The sequence below is a fragment of the Euprymna scolopes genome, chromosome 9 (genome assembly GCF_053919585.1).
Source record: "Euprymna scolopes isolate OS-2025 chromosome 9, ASM5391958v1, whole genome shotgun sequence".
Classification (NCBI taxonomy): Eukaryota; Metazoa; Mollusca; class Cephalopoda; order Sepiida; family Sepiolidae; genus Euprymna; species Euprymna scolopes.
The window spans coordinates 74,018,782-74,043,731 of record NC_136490.1 but is presented as its reverse complement, the minus strand read 5'-3'; the positions used below and the strand labels follow the sequence as shown (position 1 = coordinate 74,043,731).

The window sequence follows — 24,950 nt, the reverse complement described above, 5'->3', positions numbered from 1 at the left end:
CATCTTTACCAATGTTTCAATCATAGTCATTTGTTTTCCTAATTTTGCATATAAATTACAAAATATCTGATATTTTCCCAAATCATCTGGCCTTGGTTGAGGGGAGACTAAAACTTGCTGCTATGGTTTCAAATGATCTGAAATAACAGCAAGGGGAGACTTGATTCCACATATTTCTCATGTGTTATATTCCCTTCTTTTGGTTTTATATATAAAGTAAATTTAACAGTGTATAAGGATTATTGGATACTGGAGATATTCTTAATCATACCTTATTTCCAAAAGAGGAGAGAGATAACATATGAGAAATATTTGGAATCAAGTATCTCCTTCAGATCATTTATATATATATATATATATATATATATATATATATATATATATATATATATATATATATATATGTGTGTGTGTGTGTGTGTGTGTGTGTGTATAATTATATAAATGCAACTTTGTCAGCGTGTGTTCGTTCCTTATAGAGTCAGAAATTTAGTGTATAAGTCTGGGAGTGATCTTAGTTAAGTTTAGTCTCAGAATATTACCGATGATCGATACTGTTACTTTAATTTATCTATTATCAGTAAAAAATATTTATCCATGTTGTCGCTGAGCAACAATGATAGAACAACGGGCCGCGAAAATTCTATTGTGGGTAAGTTGATAGCGGTGTTGCTTTTTGTTTGTTTTTTGTTTTTTTGCATGACATGGTTTGTAGGTTTAGACTCCGTACGTAAATTTCTTAATTTTTTTTCATTGCTGCAAAATTTTTAAAAGACTTGAACATTTACGTGTTTTTTTTTTGTTTTTTTTTGTTTTTTGCATAACGTGGTTTGTTGGTTCAAGCCCTGTATGTAAATTTCTTAATGTTTCTTTTTCATTAACTGGAACGAAGAATATATAAAATAATTTTATAATCGAAACAGCAAATTCTCTACAATGCAATGTAGAATAACATATATTTTGGACTATGTTACTGCATGGAGGCATGTGAAGCTTCCTCTCGAGCGATTTCACGGACTTAGGATATAGGAGTGTGAAATATTCGTTGATTATTATTTAATTCCGGGTAACGTTGGGTCTCCCTGCTAGTATATATACAAATTTAACTTATATATAATATATATACATATATATATAATATATATACATATAATATATAAGTATATATAATATATATAAATGTAATAAGTAATATATATATATATATAAATGTAATATATATAATTTATATGTGTACTATATATATATATAATTTATATATGTACTATATATATAATATATGTAATATATGTAATATATATATATATTAATGTAATATATGTAATATATATAAATGTAATATATATAATATATATATAAATTTAATATATATAATGTATAATATATATATATATATATATATATATATATATATATATATATATAAAAGTAATTTATATAATTATAAACCTCAAATGACCTTGTAAAGGGTGTTATAACCCAACATCCGGTTTACGACTTCCGGTTGTGCATGCGTACATAAACATAAACCTATAACAGCGTAAACAAGTAAACACAAATCGCTGGACCGGTTTCGTTCGAACAAACGGACGTCTTTAGAAAGACGAATATCTTAAATTTATTGAATAAAAAACTTCAAGATATGGGAAGCAAACGCAAAACGTGATTAAAAATAATACGTATAATCATTGACCTCTTTTATATATACGATATATATTACAGTAAATAATCAACGCGACAATAAAACGTATTGTTTTACTGTGTACGTCTTCAGCGTCCCAATTGTTCTGTTTTCGTATTTAAATTAAAAGATATATCAAGATTTGAATTTAACTTTAAGTATTATGGTATCTGTTCAGTGCACATTTACCTATAAATATGGCAAACCACTAATAATTCAATGGCTGTAAGTTTTTTTTTTCAAAAATAAACAGCTACAAACAGAATGACTCATAGAAATTTATCTATATTCTTTTTTATTTTAATATACTTTCATAGAAATGTTTCTGTTATGTCACAAAAAACTACTTTCTTCACATCACAAGTGTCAAGTTCATACATTAATTCTATAGCCTATACTGACCCAGCGAACCACGGGTAGTCTAGTATATATAATATATATATATATATATATATATATATATATATATATATATATATATATATATATATATATATATAATACATATATATATGCGAATATATATGTATATATTTCATATATATATATATGTGAATATATACAAAATATATGTATATTACATATGTACATATGTGAATATAATATATATATATATATATGAATATATATATATTACATATGTATATATGTAATATATATATACACATATATATATATATATATTCACTAATAAAGCGACAGAAAAAAATCATTTTTATTCTTCTTTCAAAAAGTCATATTCTCAAATGAAGACGGAAAATTAATCATACAGAACATTAAAGTTGAAAATGTCACGTGTATTAACTATGAAAAAGAGAAAGAATAGAAGGGAGGAGAAAGGGTAGAAAGTACACCCAGCAGACGTTACCAGATTATTTTTTGGAATTAAAAAGTCAAACACACCCAGACAAAAGTATTGAGACCAATTTTAGCAATTAATCGTTTTTCAGGACAAAGCGGGATGCGATTATATTTATCATTTTCATTTATTCATTTATTTTTCTGCCTGATAAGACAGCTTTAAATATTTAATATTTTATATTTTATGTTATTGTATTTAAACCAGTTTCATTAGTTAGTACATCTTTCATTAGTTGAAAAACTTTAATTCAAAAGCTAATTACTTCTAGGGAGTATCAAAAGTTATACAAATTTTTAAAAATAAACTATATCGGTACCATATAAAATTTATATGTAAGAGGAATTAGTATTAATTTTTATCATAACCAAAACGGTCAATAATGATAATAAACGTTAGTAGTTCAAAATGGTAGGGGTTAATAATATGACATAATTCTCCACAAATAAATATAGTAATAATACTTAAAACAGTAATAGTAAAGAAATAGTTATATAAATCAATAGATATGTAGTAAAGAAATAATAACTATAGAAATATTTATATGTACTATTATATAAAAGGAACTCTGTGTGTGTGTGTGTGTGTGTGTGTGTGTGTGTGTGTGTGTGTGTGTGTGTGTGTGTGTGTGTGTGTGTGTGTGTGTGTGTGTGTGTGTGTGTAAATTCACTATGGATTTGGACACGGCATGGCCGATTTTTTGAAGATTTCATACGAAGGTACTTGATATGCCTGGGAGGGGGGGTGTTCTTACGTAAGTTTTGTATAGATAAATATTGACAATCAAAAAAAAAAAATCAGATTAATGAAGGAGGTCCCATTTTGATCAAATCTAACACTTTTATACAACCTAACATCATAAGAGCATTTGAGAAGTTTTATGGCCGCACAAGCAGAAAGGTCCAGCCTATAAAATTAACAGTAAGTTAAGACACGGGCACGCCCAAAATGAATGTTTCTTTTAGAGTGCAAATGAACTATAATATTTGACTTTTGTACATTTAACTTTAATTCAAGTGATTATGTAAAAATAAATTCATAAAATCAACAGCTGGTTCTTTGATAAAACAGGGGCGTGTTTGAAATGAATATTTCTGTTTATAATTGAACCATGATACTTGACTTTTGCATTTTAAACTTTAAGAGAAGCAATTATTTACAGATAATTTTATAAAATCTCTATAATGTATTGTGAACCGAGTTCACAAGGAGGCATGTGAAGCTGGGGGGGGGATCTTTAACTGCAGCAGACAAATCAATCGATTTGATTAAAAATGGGCTATTTCACCAATTCTGATAACAATAAAAATATGGAAGATGAAACATTTATTGACCCTCGTTCAATTCCGGACAACGTCGGTTTTTCCTGCGAGTAAATAAATAAAATACAAATATAAAGATAAAAATATAGATATAATAGATATCAATAAAATTTTATAGAAATATATAAAAAATAAAAAATATATATGTATATGAAGAAAAATAAAGTAATTAAACAATAAATTATTAAAAAATGTAATAGATAAAATGTAGAATAAGGTAGAGATAGAAGTGTCATTTTCTATTGTAAAAAATTAGAGGTGTTATTATATTAATGTAGCAATGAGTTAGCAGTATAAAGAAAAAAAATTAATCTATATATATCTATAAAAGTGAACGTGTCTGTGTATCTGTGTGTCTGTGTACATTTCCCTACGCAATAACTCTGTCAATTTTTAGTCTACATACTCGAAATTTGATATACAGGATACTGAGATTTTGGAAAATCGATGTGATCGGTTTTTAGCCAGAGATTTGGCGATTAAGGGGTCAAAGTTCAACGATTTGACCTTTGAGAACTTAATTTAAGATATAGATTCGTTGGACATGGATCTAACTTAATAACTTAAGTTGAGCCTAAAACAATAAATTTTAAGGAGTCATAATAGTATAAGATAAAAATATAAATAATAACAATAATAAGATAATAAAAGCAAAAATAAATTAAAATAAGAATAAATATAAGATAAATAAAATATTAAATATTACTTTAATTAAACATTAAAAATCATAGGAACTTATGTAAAGTACAAAATTAAATAATGATGTCATAAAGTATTAAAATCGTAAACTAAGTATCATAATGACGCTTGGGGTAGTTAAGTGGCAAAGAGCTGTAAAGAAGCTCGTTCTCTCTCTTTCTCTTGTGTGTGTGTGTGTGTGTGTGTGTGTGTGTGTGTGTGTGTGCGTGTGTGTGTGTGTGTGTGTGTGTGTGTGTGTGTGTGTGTGGCAAAGAGCTGTAAAGAAGCTCGTTCTCTCTCTTTCTCTTGTGTGTGTGTGTGTGTGTGTGTGTGTGTGTGTGTGTGTGTGGCAAAGAGCTGTAAAGAAGCTCGTTCTCTCTTTCTCTTGTGTGTGTGTGTGTGTGTGTGTGTGTGTGTGGCAAAGAGCTGTAAAGAAGCTCGTTCTCTCTCTTTCTCTTGTGTGTGTGTGTGTGTGTGTGTGTGTGTGTGTGTGTGGCAAAGAGCTGTAAAGAAGCTCGTTCTCTCTCTTTCTCTTGTGTGTGTGTGTGTGTGTGTGTGTGTGTGTGTGTGTGTGTGTGTACACACTAAAAATAATGTAATCCACTGGGTCTTTATAGACCTCTGGCTAGATTGTTTAAATCAGGAAAAGGCGAGTTCCAAGCAAGTTCAATATAAAAACTAAAAAAACAAAATCTCAAATTAGTCGTTTTCTTCTTGCTTTATCTCTGCCCCTTCTCTCTCTCCCTCTCTTTCTCTTTCTCTCGCTCTCTCTCTCTCTCTCTCTCTCTCTTAGCTACAGTTTAAATAGCTTTATTATTTGTGGTGCTATTCCTTTTTATTTATAATAGACCTTCCAATTTTTGCAATTCTTTCCTTCATTTGACAGTTGATAAACAGAGAGATGAAAGCTAGAGAGTGAGAAACGATATGGACAAGCACAAAAAGATTGATCACATGGTGAGTTTATTGAACATTAAGGCTAATTACGATAATTTATTATTTGTAATCATAACTCCATCTCAAAACTAAGAAGTGCATTTTGTGTTACATGTATTTTAATATATAGAAAATAAGACCCAAGGGATCAAACGTCCATTATCTCGTAATAATAAAATTATATATATATATATATATATATATATATATATATATATATATATATATATATATATATATATATATATATATATATATATAAACCCCGGGATACAGCATTAAGCCATTCCCTGGTTGAGACCGAAAGGTGAAATCGCCGTATGGCGGGGGCTAAGCAAAATTTTATATAAAAAATTAGTAACAAAATAGAGCACAGTATATAATACACATGTATATAATCAAATAACATTATAACACCGTAAGGTGGGGTAAATACCATAACCAGGGGTCCAGAAAAAGCACTGTATTCAAAGTCGTAACCTGAAAACCGTATCCCGGGGTGCTACTTACAAAGAATGTAAAGTAGATATTAGAATAGTAATTTTTGTTCTGAAATTTCAAGTTATTTCGAAAAAACAAAATACTTTCTAACTTTCCTCATTACAGTTTAATCGTCAAACAATTTTTTTGAAGGAACAAGCTTTAGCAACAGACACGTTTCTTAATAATAGATTGTAATAAACTTTTCCTGAAGATATTTCAAAAGAAACCACAGTTTTTACCGACTGCTTTCATCAAAATTTCTCTATAATTTTATTTTTTTTATTTGATAAGTTGAAATATGTAATTTGGTTGAGTTCAGATAGCATTCCAAAAAATTAAAATTCACTTTAAATGTCACAATAAATAATTGTAATATTAGTTTTAATCTTAGGACGGTTTTTCTTTGGTAAACGACACAACGCATACAATTTAAATAAACACATTAAATTACAAAAATCAATTTGAGTAATTTCAAACTACTCTCTAAAGAAAATAAGAATGTTTGTACACACACCTTCTTAAGTCAATTTAATGATTTTATAACAAATGGAAACATTTAAACAGTTCTGTGAAGTAATTGGCCTAAGGATAATTGTTTTGTCTTTTACACAGTCGCCTTAGTGTCTACATGCATACACACATACTTTATTTAATCTTTCCAAGTTAAAAAAATATATAAAAAGCAATTGAAATGTCTAGTTTGTGGAAAATGCATACTAAATTATTCTGACCAGTGAGAAAAAAATCAATGAGAAAACTGTTTGGGCAATTTTGTATTAACTTTTTTCAAGTTGTAAAAGATTTAATCGGTTTAATTTCTGTCTTGCTTTTTAAATTTGTTTTATCTTTTTAGTGCAATTTATAGATGGTCTTTGATAAAAGCATTTATTTTTTTCATAAATTACTAGCAGTATTCAGGCATTGCTTATGTAGAGATATAATTCTAGTAACAAAAAATAATCAAATATCATCGCATTTACAATTTCAGTGCTGTTCAAATTTCGTAATCAAGTTATTTTGTTAAATACAAATTTTTTTTAAGTCATTTTAATATTTGATAATTTTTTATAATAAACAACAAGTAATAATCTATGCATATAAAAGGCAAAACGTGTGTGTGTGAGTGTGCGTGTGTGTGTGTGTGTGTGTCTCGCAAAAACTTTCGACACAGGCGACGGATTTTTACGAGATCAGTATCATTTTGAAGCTCGAACCTTCAGACAACAAATATCGAAAAATTGGCTAAAACATTAATTCCTTCACCTTCAACGGGACACTTTTCTACAGGGAGGGGTAGCAAAAAATCGTTCCTTCATGACAACTGTCCTTATACTTCCTAAATTATAATATTTGCAATTTGCAAAGGGACGTCGTCTCTATCTTTATTTTGATCGAATTTTAAAAAAACTGCCTCCTTCTGGTCCTTTCAAGTGTTTGTTTGCCTTTTTCATATAAAAGTGAAACTGATCGAAGCAAACAGCAGCGCCTGGCCTTCACGGCTGGGACGTCCAGAAGGTAATTAGTTTTGATCAATATGATGAAAACCCTTCATATCAAACAATTGTTATTCATTTGGACACTGCGAGAGCTTCTCCTTTTACGGGAGAGCTGGTTTTCCCCGACATCATGGGGAAACAGATACGACAGAAACTGGCCTACAGCCAGAGTTAAGTGTGTGATTCTTAACTGAAGCTAGATGTTCATTTCTGCGCCTGCGTGAACTCATTTACTTAAGTATTCATTTCTGCAAGTCAACTTTTTGATTGACATCGCTAAATTAGAATGCTTTTCACTTCTTGTCATGTCATAGCATAGCGAGAAGATGTCAGGTTTTCTTTAACTTTCTTTTCCGCCTTCGCGTCACAGGTTCGATTTTACCTGCCTACTAACACTTTTTTTTCAGCTCAGCACACACCTCCAAACACCCGGGCAACGCCAGGCACTCCCGCTAGTCTATTATATAAATTTCACCTGTCTGTTTAAATGTATTATGTATGCATGTATGAATGTTTGCATACGGATTTTCACGAGATTGGTATCGTTTTTAAGAGTGACCCTTCGGACGACAAATATCAAAAAATTGAATAAAAACATTTATTCTTTCACCCTCAACTGGCCAGTTTTCTACAAGGAGGGGTCGCTTTTTTACCAGTATTTTCGAAAGTCATCCCCTCTTTCTGATAGACAAGCCTTAATTTAAAACCTTCGCTACTTCCGGTTTTGCGATGGATGCAACGACAAAGCCATAACATCTTTTTTTCACGTTCTTTTACTCCTTTGTGGTATGTGTTCGAGCCTGCCTGCCTGCCTGGCCTGCTAGGACACTATATATACAAATGTAAGCAAATTTTTGCATATTTTATTGGGTTTTTTTATACCAATTGTCATAAAATTTTAACCATATAATAGTATTATAATCTTCAAAAAGACTGCAAATTTTCATGTAGTTTCGTTCTGGAGAACCAAAGCTATGAGCATTTTTAATATTCAATTTGGCTATGAGTATACCACCTTTTTTGGCAATTTTATAAGTTCCAAATTTTAACGACTATTGACCAAAATTTAACAAATGAAGGTTCGCTGGAAAAGTAATGACCTGAATTTTGTATTGGGCTATCTGACACTTGCCTTTAAGGTCGGATATTTAGGGGATCATCATCATTCAGAGCCTATTTTTGGCACATTTTTACAGCTATAAAATGTTTTGATCAAAGTCATTTGTTTTCCTAGTTTTGCATATAAATTACAAATTATCTGATATTTCCCTCCAAATCTCTGGCCTTAATAGAGGGGAGACTAAAACTTGCTGCTATGGTTTCAAATGATCTGAAATACCAGCAAAGGAGAGACTTGATTCCAAATATTTCTCATATGTTATATTTCACCTGTTTGGTTTTCATACATAAAGTAAATTTCACAGTGTATACAGATTATTTGATACTGGAGATATTCATAATCGTACCCTATTTCCAAAAGAGGAGAGATATAACATATGAAAAATATTTGGAATCAAGTCTCACCTTGCTGTTAATTCAGATCATTTGAAACCATAGCAGCAAGTTTTAGTCTCCTCTCTATCAAGGCCAAAGGTTTTGGGGAAATATATATATATATATTCTAGCATAGGTGCCCGGCATTTCTCGGGTGTTTGGAGGTGTATGTTGAGCAAAAAAAAAAAAAAGTGGTAGTAGAAAAGCAGGCTCATACCCGTACTGCGAAGGAGGAAAAGAATGTGAAAAAAACATGATTTTCTCAACGTATACCTCGAAACACCCGGGCTACGCCGGACTGAAATGCTAGTATATTAGTACAATCAAATTCATAACCATATTTATTGCTATTAGTAACGCTCCTATGGATTCTGACAATTTTTTTTTTTTTCAAGCTTAACTTTAAAAATATTTTCTCTACAAGATGGTGGGGGGTAGAAAATGTATTAATTGAACTCTTTTGTTGCCACTTATAAACTCTGTCTTTTTGCATTGACATAATGACCAATTTGACCAAGAACAGAGTTCAGGCGATGATGTCGGCCATGAGAGTCAGATTTTCAGCATAGTCAGCAGTTGCAATGGTGATAGTAGATACCACGAGTTTTGGCTTAAGTCAATATCGATCTGAGATGTCTTATCACACAATGCACAAAAGATATAATCAAAGCTAATAATGAATTAAAAAAAGACATTCCTTATAGTGCACAAGTAAAGATGCAAAAGAAATCAGTGTTACAGTTAATAAATTTGGCAGGCAGATTCTGATTACGAACTGCTTTACAGGATTCCGGTAGAATGCCATTACATTCTTTTGTCTTCCAGGTATCATTAAATCCAACAGCTTCATATATCTACAGATTTTCTAATACTTGTTCCAGTTCATCAAAAGTAAAATTACCATTTGAGAATCTGTTCAGCGCTTATAATAGTTTCAATAAAATTTAAATTTAAATAATTAAAAAGAAAACATACCGAACTATACTAGTACAGTGTCAATAAATTGGTGCAACAAAATAACTGGAAATTGTCAAGCTAGAACCAAAGTTTGATAGGTTAGCTTAAATACTATCTAGGTTCAACTTTCAAAATCTTACAAGATAAGTACATGCGATAAATATGTATGTGTCCGTGTGTTAATTAGAATTATCAGACAACTTAATATGTGTGTGTGTATTTCTGCTATCAAAATAACTTTATTATTTCTGACATCAATGTAAATTTGATAATTGAAAATCCAATTATTACTTGTTTCTTATTAAGTGAATATTATTAAAATCAATAGTATAAAATAAAACGGAATGTTTGAATCCTATTTACAAAAAAATATTTCAGTGGATTCCTAATCAAGTCAAATCCACTAAATTGCTTTTCGGTTTTATTCTAAACATGTCAACCATTTAAATATTTTTTGAATACTTAAAATAAGCAACAACAAAATCATTTGTGACCTTTAGAAATGTGAAAGACATTTGAAAGATTTAAACTTGAAGAGAAAGTTATTTGTGGCTTTAACATTCTGAACAAATCCTCCTATATCCAAAGATTGAGTTTTTCAAGTTATTTCATCCACTAATTTTTTGGATAGTGATTAAACGGATATTAGCTCAACAAAATTTGTGACAGCTTTATAATAATGAGGTTCAATTAAAAATGCAACAATTCACTTTATATTAAACATTATGCGAGCAGAATAGATATTATTAAGCACCGTCTCTTGCTAAAACTGTAACACTGAAAGACTATAACTCAAATTATGAATATATAAATAATTAGTTTCTCCTATAAAATTATTAAAATTCAAGTTGAGATAAAAGATAGAATAAACTTTTATTTGATTATAAAATAAAGTTACATATAAATAAAGCATAATAATAGATCCTACAAAAAGGGAGATGTTTTATTTAAAAATAGATAAAAATTTGAAAAACTGTCGCATCTATTTTGTACAAAAAATAATTGCTAAAAAAAAAACAAATAAAATTCGAAAGAAAGGTGTACAGTATCGACCAGGTCGATTATGGAAAGTGAATTCATTTTATACATTGATTGATGTAGTGATTTAATTAAAACTGTTAAATGCTTCCATAACTAGGCTTGTTTACATGGGCATTAATTGTGCAAGCCGATAATATAGTTAATTCAATAGAAATGGCTCGTTTACTCATATTTGGTGTAGGTAAAATTATGGGTTCATAGCTTTTCCATTAGTATTAATCCATAAATGATTACAATACATCGTATATAGAATGAGCAATTTTATTATCTGCAATGCTAGCTATTGAGCCAATCATGAGCTTTCTGCAATGAATGAAATGATGTCAGAAGTGAAGATAGGGGCAGTCACATTTGATTATTTTTCAGGCAACATATTATTATGATTGTTATTATTATTATTGTTAGTAAATGAACATAAATGCAATCTATTTGGCTCTGAACATCGAACCAGTTTGCATCATTTATAAAGAAGGGCATCCGATGTTTACAGTCAGAATTGGTGGAAATGCTATGATCTCACTGTATAAAATCTCTAAATATATTGCCTTTACTCAAGCACTTCCAGAGAAAAGTTATTTTCAGCATGATAATGTTCCCAAATTGTAGTGACAATCAAATTTCTGAACAAAGAAAACGTAACGTGTGGTAATATCCTAGTATATCACTCGGTTTAAATCTGATTGAGTACTTGAAGTATGTAGACACAAGATGATCATCCATTTATATTTAAACGGAAAGAAACTATTCCAGAACTTAATGAAGGAAACTATTTCAGAACTTTAACTAAATTTGATGAGGTTGATACTATTTGAAGCATAGTGATAAATAATTAAAGGTGCCATAATAAATATTGTATTTTTATTGCTTTGTAAGAAATACTTATTTTTATACTGTTACGCATTCATATTTTGGCTGAGTGTTTTATAACTGTAACAGTCAGTTATAAACATTACTTAATAATAACTATTTGAATTACATGACATTCCACCTGAAATAATAAAATCCTGAAGTGTTTGGTTAAAATAATGTTTTCCTCATAAAATTACAGAATCATCATCATCATGATGGCACGAATATCTTCGAATTACTCCGTCTTTCTCTCTATCTGCACCATGACGGGTGATTGAAATAACGAGATCTATAAGCTTGCCTTCCATATAATCACACAGTTTTTCAATGAATGATACAGCAGTGCAGCCACTGTTTGTAAAGCCAAGTTTTAGGTGACAATCATAACAATGTATCACTGCTAAGTTCTTGCTTGTTCCTCCAATTGTCACCTGCAAATTTAGTGTTATTATCTCAATGTTTTCTTTATAGATTAAGTTTCCCATACAGTTGTGGTTTCAGTGGATTCTCTTTTCAATAAATTTTCAGAATGAGTTGTATGAAGCAGATATAAGTACCATCAACTTGGTTTCAAGTCTTTTGGTAAGTGTCCAGGATTGTAAAAACGGATTAACAGAGCAGATTTCCAGATAACATTCAAATTGTAAAATATACACTACGTTTCACCAAATCTCGCTTGAACACCAACTTCTTTGAAAACCACATTACAGCCAAGGGAGATGAATGAATGACTTGACATCAATCCTAGAAAATGTATTAATTGAACTCTTTTGATTGTAACTTATGAACTCTGTCTTCTTTGTGTTAACATAAAGACCAATTTGACCAAGGGTCATTTGAGCAGGGTCTAGGCAATGAGAGTCAGATCTTCAGCATATTCACAAAAATATAATCAAAGCTAATAATGAATAAAAACATCACTCCTCGTAGTGCACAAGTAAAGATGCAGAAGAAATCAGTGTTACAGTTAATTAATTTGGCAGGCAGATTCTGATTACGAACTGCTTTACAGGATTCCGGTAGAATGCCATTACATTATTTTGTTTTCCAGGTTTTTGTTAGCATGGTATCATCAAATCCAACAGCTTCATATATCTACAGATTTTTCAATACTTGTTCCAGTTCATCAAAAGTGAAATTGCCATTTGAGAATCTGTTCAGCGCTTATAATAATTTCAATAAAATTTAAATTTAAATAATTAAAAAGAAAACCCCGAACTATACTAGTACAGTGTCGATAAATTGGTGCAACAAAACAACTGGAAATTGTCAAGGTAGAATCAAAGTGAAATTACCATTTGAGATCCTGTTCAGAGTTCATAATAGTTTCAACAGGTTTATGAGAAACAATGAGAGCCTTATTCCAGCAAAGTTTGAGAGTAACTTTTCCGTAGCTGCAAGCGTTCTTGTGAACTTGATGTTTTCAGTTTTGATTTTAGAGGTTTTGGTCATTGATTTCACTTACTGTTTGTCACAAAATTGAAATTGTTGAAGTTGCATTTAAAATCTTCTCAATTTTCTCAAATACATGGTTTGTTATTCAGTGTTGCAAGTATTCAATAAATCTTTCCGATCACATTTAAGTTGTACTTATGATATATCATGTATAGTGTCCAACAAGAATGGCACACCTGCAATGTAACGATCTTACAGGAAAGCAAATGCTAAACTAAAATTTAAAAATAACATTGTTTTTTTTTTTTCACACAATTTTTTCAGGCTAATGGAGTCAGTATTTTATATCCGTCTTTTATTCAATACTAGCATTCACTGATGAATACAAAGTATCATTCTGAGAGTTATATTTTCTTTAATAGCATTAACACTAGGTTGATTTTTCTGTGACCATGTCTCTAAAGAATTTTTCAGAAGAGTTCAGCAGTGTTATTCTATTCTTCATCAAAATATTCAGCTGAAACACAAGCCAATGATTTGAATTGATTCAACACAAAACAATCTTCAACCATCTTCAAAAATATCTAGAAATCATGTTATCAAAAATCAAATGCTGAGATGTTATGGTAAATATCAACTGCTGGTGTTAACAAGCTATTCAAAATGACTCAAGACTAAACACCAATCTCAAACAGCATGAACTTCGTATACGACTCTTTTTTCAGGAGGGACCGTACATGTAATCTATTGCAAAAAGTTGTGTAGGAATAGGAATCGGATGGTCATCTGAAGCAATGATTTTTCTCAAGTTACTCTTCTTTCTTTATCTTTCAAAGTCACATTTTAAAAACAACACCACTACGTCTCCTACATTAGCAAGACATTTCTGTCGGTAATAACTGATGCCAAGAAAGATAAAAACCACATGATTGAATAGTTTATGAAAATTCAGAATTTTGAAACATTTTAGTACTCAGTTTATATCAATGTAAGGCAGTTTATTAAGCGCTAAAATAATAGCTTATGTAATAGTGTTTTTATAATATTTATATTTCATTGATCATTAACAAAACAATATCTGGTTGATTAGAATAGAAAAAATGTGTTGAATCGAAAATGAGGAAATGAAAAATTGTCGAATTTAGAGAAAGTGACTTGGTGATTCCTTTTATAATATCAACTCAATGGCCAGAAGAGAAGCAATCATAATCAGCTGCAATATTCAGAAACTCATCGAACAATAATACTAAAAAATATATGTTAAACTAAATGTGATAATGATGATCACTTTAATAATACTAAAAAATACATGTTAAACTAAATGTGATAATGATGATCACTTTAATAATACTAAAAAATACATGTTAAACTAAATGTGATAATGATGATCACTTCAATAATACTAAAAAATATATGTTAAACTAAATGTGATAATGATGATCACTTCAATAATACTAAAAAATACATGTTAAACTAAATGTGATAATGATGATCACTTTAATAATACTAAAAAATATATGTTAAACTAAATGTGATAATGATGATCACTTCAATAATACTAAAAAATATATGTTAAACTAAATGTGATAATGATGATCACTTTAATAATACTAAAAAATACATGTTAAACTAAATGTGATAATGATGATCACTTTAATAATACTAAAAAATACATGTTAAACTAAATGTGATAATGATGATCACTTTAATAATACTAAAAAATACATGTTAAACTAAATGTGATAATGATGATCACTTTAATAATACTAAAAAATACATGTTAAACTAAATGTGATAATGATGATCACTTCAATAATACTAAAAAATACATGTTAAACTAAATGTGATAATGATGATCACTTTAATAATACTAAAAAATACATGTTAAACTAAATGTGATAATGATGATCACTTTAATAATACTAAAAAATACATGTTAAACTAAATGTGATAATGATGATCACTTCAATAATACTAAAAAATACATGTTAAACTAAATGTGATAATGATGATCACTTCAATAATACTAAAAAATACATGTTAAACTAAATGTGATAATGATGATCACTTCAATAATACTAAAAAATACATGTTAAACTAAATGTGATAATGATGATCACTTCAATAATACTAAAAAATACATGTTAAACTAAATGTGATAATGATGATCACTTTAATAATACTAAAAAATACATGTTAAACTAAATGTGATAATGATGATCACTTTAATAATACTAAAAAATACATGTTAAACTAAATGTGATAATGATGATCACTTTAATAATACTAAAAAATACATGTTAAACTAAATGTGATAATGATGATCACTTTAATAATACTAAAAAATACATGTTAAACTAAATGTGATAATGATGATCACTTTAATAATACTAAAAAATACATGTTAAACTAAATGTGATAATGATGATCACTTCAATAATACTAAAAAATACATGTTAAACTAAATGTGATAATGATGATCACTTCAATAATACTAAAAAATATATGTTAAACTAAATGTGATAATGATGATCACTTCAATAATACTAAAAAATATATGTTAAACTAAATGTGATAATGATGATCACTTTAATAATACTAAAAAATACATGTTAAACTAAATGTGATAATGATGATCACTTTAATAATACTAAAAAATACATGTTAAACTAAATGTGATAATGATGATCACTTTAATAATACTAAAAAATACATGTTAAACTAAATGTGATAATGATGATCACTTTAATAATACTAAAAAATACATGTTAAACTAAATGTGATAATGATGATCACTTTAATAATACTAAAAAATACATGTTAAACTAAATGTGATAATGATGATCACTTTAATAATACTAAAAAATACATGTTAAACTAAATGTGATAATGATGATCACTTTAATAATACTAAAAAATACATGTTAAACTAAATGTGATAATGATGATCACTTTAATAATACTAAAAAATACATGTTAAACTAAATGTGATAATGATGATCACTTTAATAATACTAAAAAATACATGTTAAACTAAATGTGATAATGATGATCACTTTAATAATACTAAAAAATACATGTTAAACTAAATGTGATAATGATGATCACTTTAATAATACTAAAAAATACATGTTAAACTAAATGTGATAATGATGATCACTTCAATAATACTAAAAAATACATGTTAAACTAAATGTGATAATGATGATCACTTTAATAATACTAAAAAATACATGTTAAACTAAATGTGATAATGATGATCACTTCAATAATACTAAAAAATTAATGTTAAACTAAATGTGATAATGATGATCACTTTAATAATACTAAAAAATACATGTTAAACTAAATGTGATAATGATGATCACTTTAATAATACTAAAAAATACATGTTAAACTAAATGTGATAATGATGATCACTTTAATAATACTAAAAAATACATGTTAAACTAAATGTGATAATGATGATCACTTTAATAATACTAAAAAATACATGTTAAACTAAATGTGATAATGATGATCACTTTAATAATACTAAAAAATACATGTTAAACTAAATGTGATAATGATGATCACTTTAATAATACTAAAAAATACATGTTAAACTAAATGTGATAATGATGATCACTTTAATAATACTAAAAAATACATGTTAAACTAAATGTGATAATGATGATCACTTTAATAATACTAAAAAATACATGTTAAACTAAATGTGATAATGATGATCACTTTAATAATACTAAAAAATACATGTTAAACTAAATGTGATAATGATGATCACTTCAATAATACTAAAAAATATATGTTAAACTAAATGTGATAATGATGATCACTTCAATAATACTAAAAAATATATGTTAAACTAAATGTGATAATGATGATCACTTTAATAATACTAAAAAATACATGTTAAACTAAATGTGATAATGATGATCACTTTAATAATACTAAAAAATACATGTTAAACTAAATGTGATAATGATGATCACTTTAATAATACTAAAAAATACATGTTAAACTAAATGTGATAATGATGATCACTTTAATAATACTAAAAAATACATGTTAAACTAAATGTGATAATGATGATCACTTTAATAATACTAAAAAATACATGTTAAACTAAATGTGATAATGATGATCACTTCAATAATACTAAAAAATACATGTTAAACTAAATGTGATAATGATGATCACTTCAATAATACTAAAAAATATATGTTAAACTAAATGTGATAATGATGATCACTTTAATAATACTAAAAAATACATGTTAAACTAAATGTGATAATGATGATCACTTCAATAATACTAAAAAATATATGTTAAACTAAATGTGATAATGATGATCACTTTAATAATACTAAAAAATACATGTTAAACTAAATGTGATAATGATGATCACTTTAATAATACTAAAAAATACATGTTAAACTAAATGTGATAATGATGATCACTTTAATAATACTAAAAAATACATGTTAAACTAAATGTGATAATGATGATCACTTTAATAATACTAAAAAATACATGTTAAACTAAATGTGATAATGATGATCACTTTAATAATACTAAAAAATACATGTTAAACTAAATGTGATAATGATGATCACTTCAATAATACTAAAAAATACATGTTAAACTAAATGTGATAATGATGATCACTTTAATAATACTAAAAAATACATGTTAAACTAAATGTGATAATGATGATCACTTTAATAATACTAAAAAATACATGTTAAACTAAATGTGATAATGATGATCACTTTAATAATACTAAAAAATACATCTTAAACTAAATGTGATAATGATGATCACTTTAATAATACTAAAAAATACATGTTAAACTAAATGTGATAATGATGATCACTTCAATAATACTAAAAAATACATGTTAAACTAAATGTGATAATGATGATCACTTCAATAATACTAAAAAATACATGTTAAACTAAATGTGATAATGATGATCACTTCAATAATACTAAAAAATACATGTTAAACTAAATGTGATAATGATGATCACTTTAATAATACTAAAAAATACATGTTAAACTAAATGTGATAATGATGATCACTTCAATAATACTAAAAAATACATGTTAAACTAAATGTGATAATGATGATCACTTTAATAATACTAAAAAATACATGTTAAACTAAATGTGATAATGATGATCACTTCAATAATACTAAAAAATACATGTTAAACTAAATGTGATAATGATGATCACTTTAATAATACTAAAAAATACATGTTAAACTAAATGTTATAATGATGATCACTTCAATAATACTAACATTAAAATAAAATTATTGGCACTTTACAAAAAGATAGAGAAACTGTAGATTTAATTTTTGTTTTCTTGATTATTTTATTGGGATAAAATTAACGTTTTTGAAATATTTCCAGTTCTGAAACTCTTTGATTTGAAAGAATTTTTAATGAGGAGAACCATTTTGGGGGATATTTCTGATTAAAATGGAAACTAATTCTAGATTAGTATTAAAAAAGAACAATTTTTTTAATTCCCATACATGATTCCATCGAATATGCAGTCCGATTTTTGTTAATGTCTCTTATGAGAATGAATGTTTCTCCAGCTGTGATTAATTATATAAAACACAAAATGTCCTCAAAACTCATTACAAACTTGTGCATATTGCACATGCATATATCCATGAATGGCCATTTCCCGCCTATGACTGGTCAATAATTATATGTGCGAATGAATTATTTTTTGAAAGCAAATGACAGCCTAATAAGAGACTACCAACAAATACAGACCCAAATGACATTTTTGCATGATGTCGGACATACTTGTTTTTAAATAATTCAATTAAGACGTATTTATTTTTATACTAAAATATTAAAAGAATATGAAAATGAGTTTCTTTTGCAGATGCAGAATCTAATTAATGAGAAACGTTTAATTAACTATATAATGTGAGGACTTTTCTCTCTGTCTCTCTCCTTTATTATAAAACAATGATAAATCATTGTTAAACTGGTAAACAGGGGTTGTTCAGTTAATTTACTCATTATTTCAAGAAATAGCACGAGCAAAGATTTTTCTTATACTAATGAGTCACAATTTATCAAGGGCAAATGTCACTCAGAGGTAAAAGTTAATGACATTGAACAATTGGAAGATTATTTCAGGAACTTAAAAAACGATTTATTTGTAATCTTTAGATAAAAGCAATTGCAATTTGACAGTTAAGAAAATATTTATGCAAAGAAACGTAGGACTTTTTCCTTAGATCTAGAAAACCCATTTTACTTTTCACATCAATATGAAGATACAAGTATTTTTATAGACTGATTGATTTACTTTATCTACATAGGTATTCGACAGATAGAAGAGTCAAATGACTATATATATATATATATATATATATATATATATATATATATATATATATAGTATACTCCCTCCTCGACTTTCCTTTGCAGACAGGCGCCACACTAGACGGTCTGAAAATCACCTCTTCTCAGGTACATAGTATCATAAAAACCAAGGCACCTCAAAAGCATGTGGACCCAATCTCATCCCGGCTATGCTATTAAAAAAATGCTCTGCTGATGTTCCAGTTCTCTCCAACCTTTACAATAAATGCCTTAACGAATGTTGCTTTCCCGACTGCTGGAAAACCGCTTCTGTGGTACCAGTCTTCAAGAATTCTGGTGAAAGAACTGACCCATTAAATTATCGCCCCATTAGCCCCCTTCAGCTTTTCACCAAAATATTTGAGTCCTTAATTAATCAAGCCCTAATCCAACACCTAACAGCTGCTAAACTCCTGACTGACAAACAATATGGATTTAGGCAAGCCCGTTCTACAGCAGATATCTAAACTGTAATCTCTGAACATATATACTGTTCACTGGACAAAACAGGGGATGGTAAAGCGGTAGCTCTCGATATATCTAAGGCTTTTGACAGGGTATGGCACGATGGTCTTCTAAAGAAAATTAGATCATATGGTATTGCTGGAAGAATGCATAATGTAATTAAATCCTTCTTAAGTAAGAGAAAAATCCAAGTTGTCCTCGACGGTCTTACATCTAAATATGATATAAATGTGGTAGTACCTCAGGGGTCTATCCTTGGACCTTTATTATTCCTGATATTCATAAATGACCTCCCTGATAGAATTGTTTTGGAGATGGGTATATTTGCTGATGGCACAACTCTCTATAGCAGGGGAAAACAAATGAACACATATCTAAGGAAATGGCAGAAACACTAGAGGATGACCTCCAATCTGTAGTGGAATGAGGACAAAAATGGAGGGTCACATTCAATACTGCCAAGACTAAGCTTGTTTCCTTCAATAATTACAAGAAACCTTCTCTACCACCAATATTAATGGCTAAGAACACATTAACTGAAAGTACTTCCTTTAAACTCCTCGGCCTAACGTTTACAGGGAACATGAATTGGAATAGATACATTGAGAGCATTGCCAAGGCTGCTGCAAAGAATGTGGGCTCTCTCTACCATGCTAGAAAACTACTTACGCCTCAAAGTATCCTGTACCTCTATAAGGCCACCATTCGCCCATGTATGGAGTATTGTTGTCACATTTGGGTTGGTGCATTTGCTGCGTGTCTCTCACTCCTAGACAAGGTTCAAAAGAGAGTCGCCAATCTGATAGGTCCTGAACTGTCATCTAGGGTGCAGCCTCTGTCCAATCGACGAAATGTTACATCCCTCTGTCCGTTCTACAAGTACTTTAATAGTGAATGCTCTGACGAACTACAAGCACTTGTCCCTCCTCACTGTGACTACCCCCAACAAACCCGACAAGCAACCAAATCCCACCCCTTTACAGTAGAGATCCCTAGGTGTAAGAAAGCCTTTTACTCCAATAGTTTCTTCCCCGGAACTGCAAGACTTTGGAACTCCCTTCCGGAATTCTGCTTTCCTAACTGTACTGACATGCAGAAGTTCAAGTGTAATGTGAACAAACAGCTTGCTGCTCATCTCCCTTCATTATGCCCCTGCAACTTATGTCCCCGCTAGTAGCCCCCTACTTCAAAGTGGCACTATGCCTTGTTTGGGGTGAAAATTAATTAAATAAAAAATAAAATAAAATAAAACGGTATAGTATATATATATAGATATATAGATATAGTATAGATATGCATATATATATATACAAGTGAAAGTGTGTGTGTGTGTGTGTGTGTGTGTGTGTGAAAGTGTGTGTGTGTGTGTGTGAAAGTGTGTGTGCGTGTTTGTACATTTCCCTACCAAATTACTCTGTAAATTTTCAGTTTACAAACTCGAGATGTAACATAAGGGATATTGAGATTTTGGGAAATCTTGTAATCGGTTTTCGGCCAGAAATTTGTCTGTCAAGGAGTTAAAGTTCAACGATTTGACCTTTGAAAACTCTACCAAACTCCTCCGCCAATTTTGGTCTGAACACTTGAAATTTTAGATGTAGCTTCCTTGGATATGGATTCAACTTTTTAACTTGATTTGAGCTCAAAGCAATAAATGTTAAGGGGTCAAAATTGGGGTCAAAGAAAAAAAATTAACCTCACAGCCAATTTTTGATCTAAACATTTGAAATTTTACATAAAGTGTATGCAGACATAGGGCAAGCTTTTTACTTGGTTTTTGGCCGAAGATTTGGCTACCAAGGGGTCAAAGTTCAAAGATTTAACCTTTGCGGTCTCTAGCAAACTATTCAGCAAATTTTTGGTTTAAACATTTGAATTTTTACATAAAGGGTATTCAGACATGCAACAAGCTTTTTGGGAGCGAAAATTTGTCTGGCATGAGGTCAAAGTTGAAAGAGTTGACCTTAGCAGACTCTACCAAACTCTTCCGCCAATTTTGGGTCTAAATATTTGAAATTTTATATATATATATATATATATATATATATATATATATATATGCATAAATATATTTTTTATTTTTATATATATACATAAAGATATTTCATATATATATATATATATATATATATATATATATATATACATAAAGTTATGAACAGTACATAGGGTCTGAGCAAAGTTCGGCTGAACTGCTAGTATATATATATATATATATATATATATATATATATATATATATATATATATATATATATATACTATGAAATTACAAAAGGAAAATTTTAAGGTATTTAGACAATTGCATATTAACTGGAATGTAGTAAAACTATAATCTGTTTGACATTAATTTCATTCACATGTCTATAATGTATGCATAATTATCACACTAGGTTAAGAAGTTGGAGTTTTATGTCTTTAAATATGAAACCTATGTAGGCTCTCTCTTCTTACACCACACACTTTTAAAATAAAAATTAACACATGACAAATTCAAACAAGAGTCCTAATATCAAACTAAAATGGTCTCATGATAAATAATATCTTAAGTACAAAACAAGTGTTATTTTGTCAAATCAGGTTGCAAGTTAGAAACTTAGGAATGAAGGCTAATTCAAAGGAAGTCGACATAAGATTTTTGAGTAGATAAAAATATAGAAAATGACTCGTTATCTCAGAGTTTTTTAGGTGTCAACTTTGCAGTGACAGGAAATAGATTAGCATAAATATCACTAAACTGATAATAAAAAAAAAAACAAGAAAATAAGTTCAAGCAAAAATGTAATTTTTTGTAGAAAAGAAAATGCCCAAGTTACACCGGTAAGGCCATTCTTGTGTTATGACAAGTTGGCTTGTGACGGAATTCAGTAAATGAAAACAATAAATGCATTCTAAAGTAATTCGCACACAAACTCATAAAGAAAAGATTAATGAGCTTCGTAAATGTGAAGAAAAATGAGATATAAATAATGACTGGAAAATCGTCTGATATGAAATAGGTTTAATTCATGACGTTTCAGCATAATTGATGTCTTTTTTAGATATGTTAAAGTGTTATTGAACACGAGACAACATTACAATTAAATACGAAATATTACCGTGAGTTGGAGAGAAAAAATAAATTAATTTCCTGATACGCTTACAATATCATCACACAAGGGATCAGAAGCAGTTGTAATATGCAATAGACACCCAGAAAAAAAAAACAATCATTGAAAGTTTATATGCATTCTGTGTTAACATAAAGTATCTATTGTGTGTCAGCCATATTGTTTTATACCAAAACACATGATGCTTCTTTTCTAATAGTTAGATAGGACCGTGAAACAGCAGTAAAGTGTTTAAGCTAAGTACATTTTATTACTCTCTCTCATATATATATATATATATATATATATGTGTGTGTGTGTGTGTGTGTGTGTGTGTGTGTGTGTGTGTGTGTGTGTGTGTGTGTGTGTGAGTAGAACATGTGAGTGTACAAAAAACAAATTTGCATTCAGCCTCTTTTTTCTGTTCTCTTTTTCAGATAACAATGCGTTTGCAGACTTCCAGTTCAAACCAGTCATTCTAACAAATAAACGATATTGAGTGGCTTTTCTAAAACAAATAAAGCGACACCTTTCTATAAATTAATTATAATGATTAAAGCCAAGTCAGATACAGATATGAAAATATTGTTTGAAAGTCTGCCTGAATCTTTGAATGTATTCACAAAAAGAAAATAAATAAATAAAAACTAAGATCGTGTTTTTGTAGTGAATGAGGAAAATCAGGAGAGATTTTTCAATGCAGGTAAAGAGGTTGTGGTTAGTTCATTCATAACTTTTAGAAAGGATTTTTATCTCCACCCCAAAGCGGAAAATGTGACACAAAGGTCAGGAAAGTAGGATTTGAAAAGTCAGTGCCCTATATGAAAGGCACTCTCCAAAAAAATAAGATTGCAATATTCACACTGTTGCAGTTGGATACTCACCCTGGATCTTTTATATATATATATATATATATATATATATATATATATATATATATATATATATATATATATATATATATATATATAAGAGTAAGTGTCTGTCTGTCTGCCTGTGTGTATGTTTATGTGTCTGTGTACATTTCCCTACGCAATAACTCTGTTAATTTTCAGTCTACAGACTCGAAATTTGATATACAGGGTACTGAGATTTGGGAAAATCTTTGTAATCCGTTTTCGGCCAGAAATTTGGCTGTTAAGGGATGAAAGTTCAACGATTTGACCTTTGAGAACTCTACAAAACTCCTTTGCCAATTTTGAGTCTAAACACTTGAAATTTTAGATATAGGTTCCTTGGACATGGATCTAACTTAATAACTTAATCTGAGCCCAAAACAGTAAATGTTAGGGGGTCATAATAAGGGTCAAAGTTTTTTAAAAAATTGAATCTGCGTTCTCTACCAAATTACTCAGACAATTTCTGGTCTAAACATTTGAAATTTTACATAAAGGGTACTCAGAGATAGGGCAAGCTTTTGAATCGGTTTGGGTCGAAAAATTGAGCTATTAATATATAAATGTATGTATATATGTATGTTTGCATGTCTACCTAAAACTTTCGACAGCGGCGACGGATTTTCACAAGATAAGTATCGTTTTGAAGCTCGACCCTTAAGACGACAAATACCGAAAAATTGGCTAAAAACATTAATTTGTTAACACTCAATTGGGCACTTTTCTACAGGGAGGCGTCGCTTTTTCGCCGATATTTTCGAAAGTCATCCCCTCTTTTCGATTGTCTAGCCTTTATTTAAACCTACATCACTTCCGGTTTGACGGTGATCGTAACAGCAAAGACGTCACTTTTTTCCCCGTTCTTTTCCTCCTTCACGTTACGGGTTCGAGCCTGCCTTCCTAGTACAACTT

At 29.2% G+C, this 24,950-nt stretch overlaps 1 protein-coding gene and 1 long non-coding RNA gene across 7 annotated transcripts in view; one reads left to right on the top strand and one right to left on the bottom strand.

Moving 5' to 3' along the window:
• LOC145284711 (uncharacterized) overlaps nt 1-23,793 on the top strand; it is a 52,066-nt gene extending 28,273 nt beyond the window's left edge. Inside the window, exons 2-3 of the long non-coding RNA XR_013868866.1 lie at nt 5,427-5,497; nt 23,580-23,793. This is a non-coding gene — a long non-coding RNA (uncharacterized LOC145284711). The remainder of the gene's footprint in view (nt 1-5,426; nt 5,498-23,579) is intronic.
• The window catches only part of LOC145284709 (zinc finger homeobox protein 4-like), a 424,371-nt gene that overhangs the window by 131,535 nt on the left and 267,886 nt on the right, over nt 1-24,950 (bottom strand). The gene's annotated exons all lie outside the window — the stretch shown is intronic.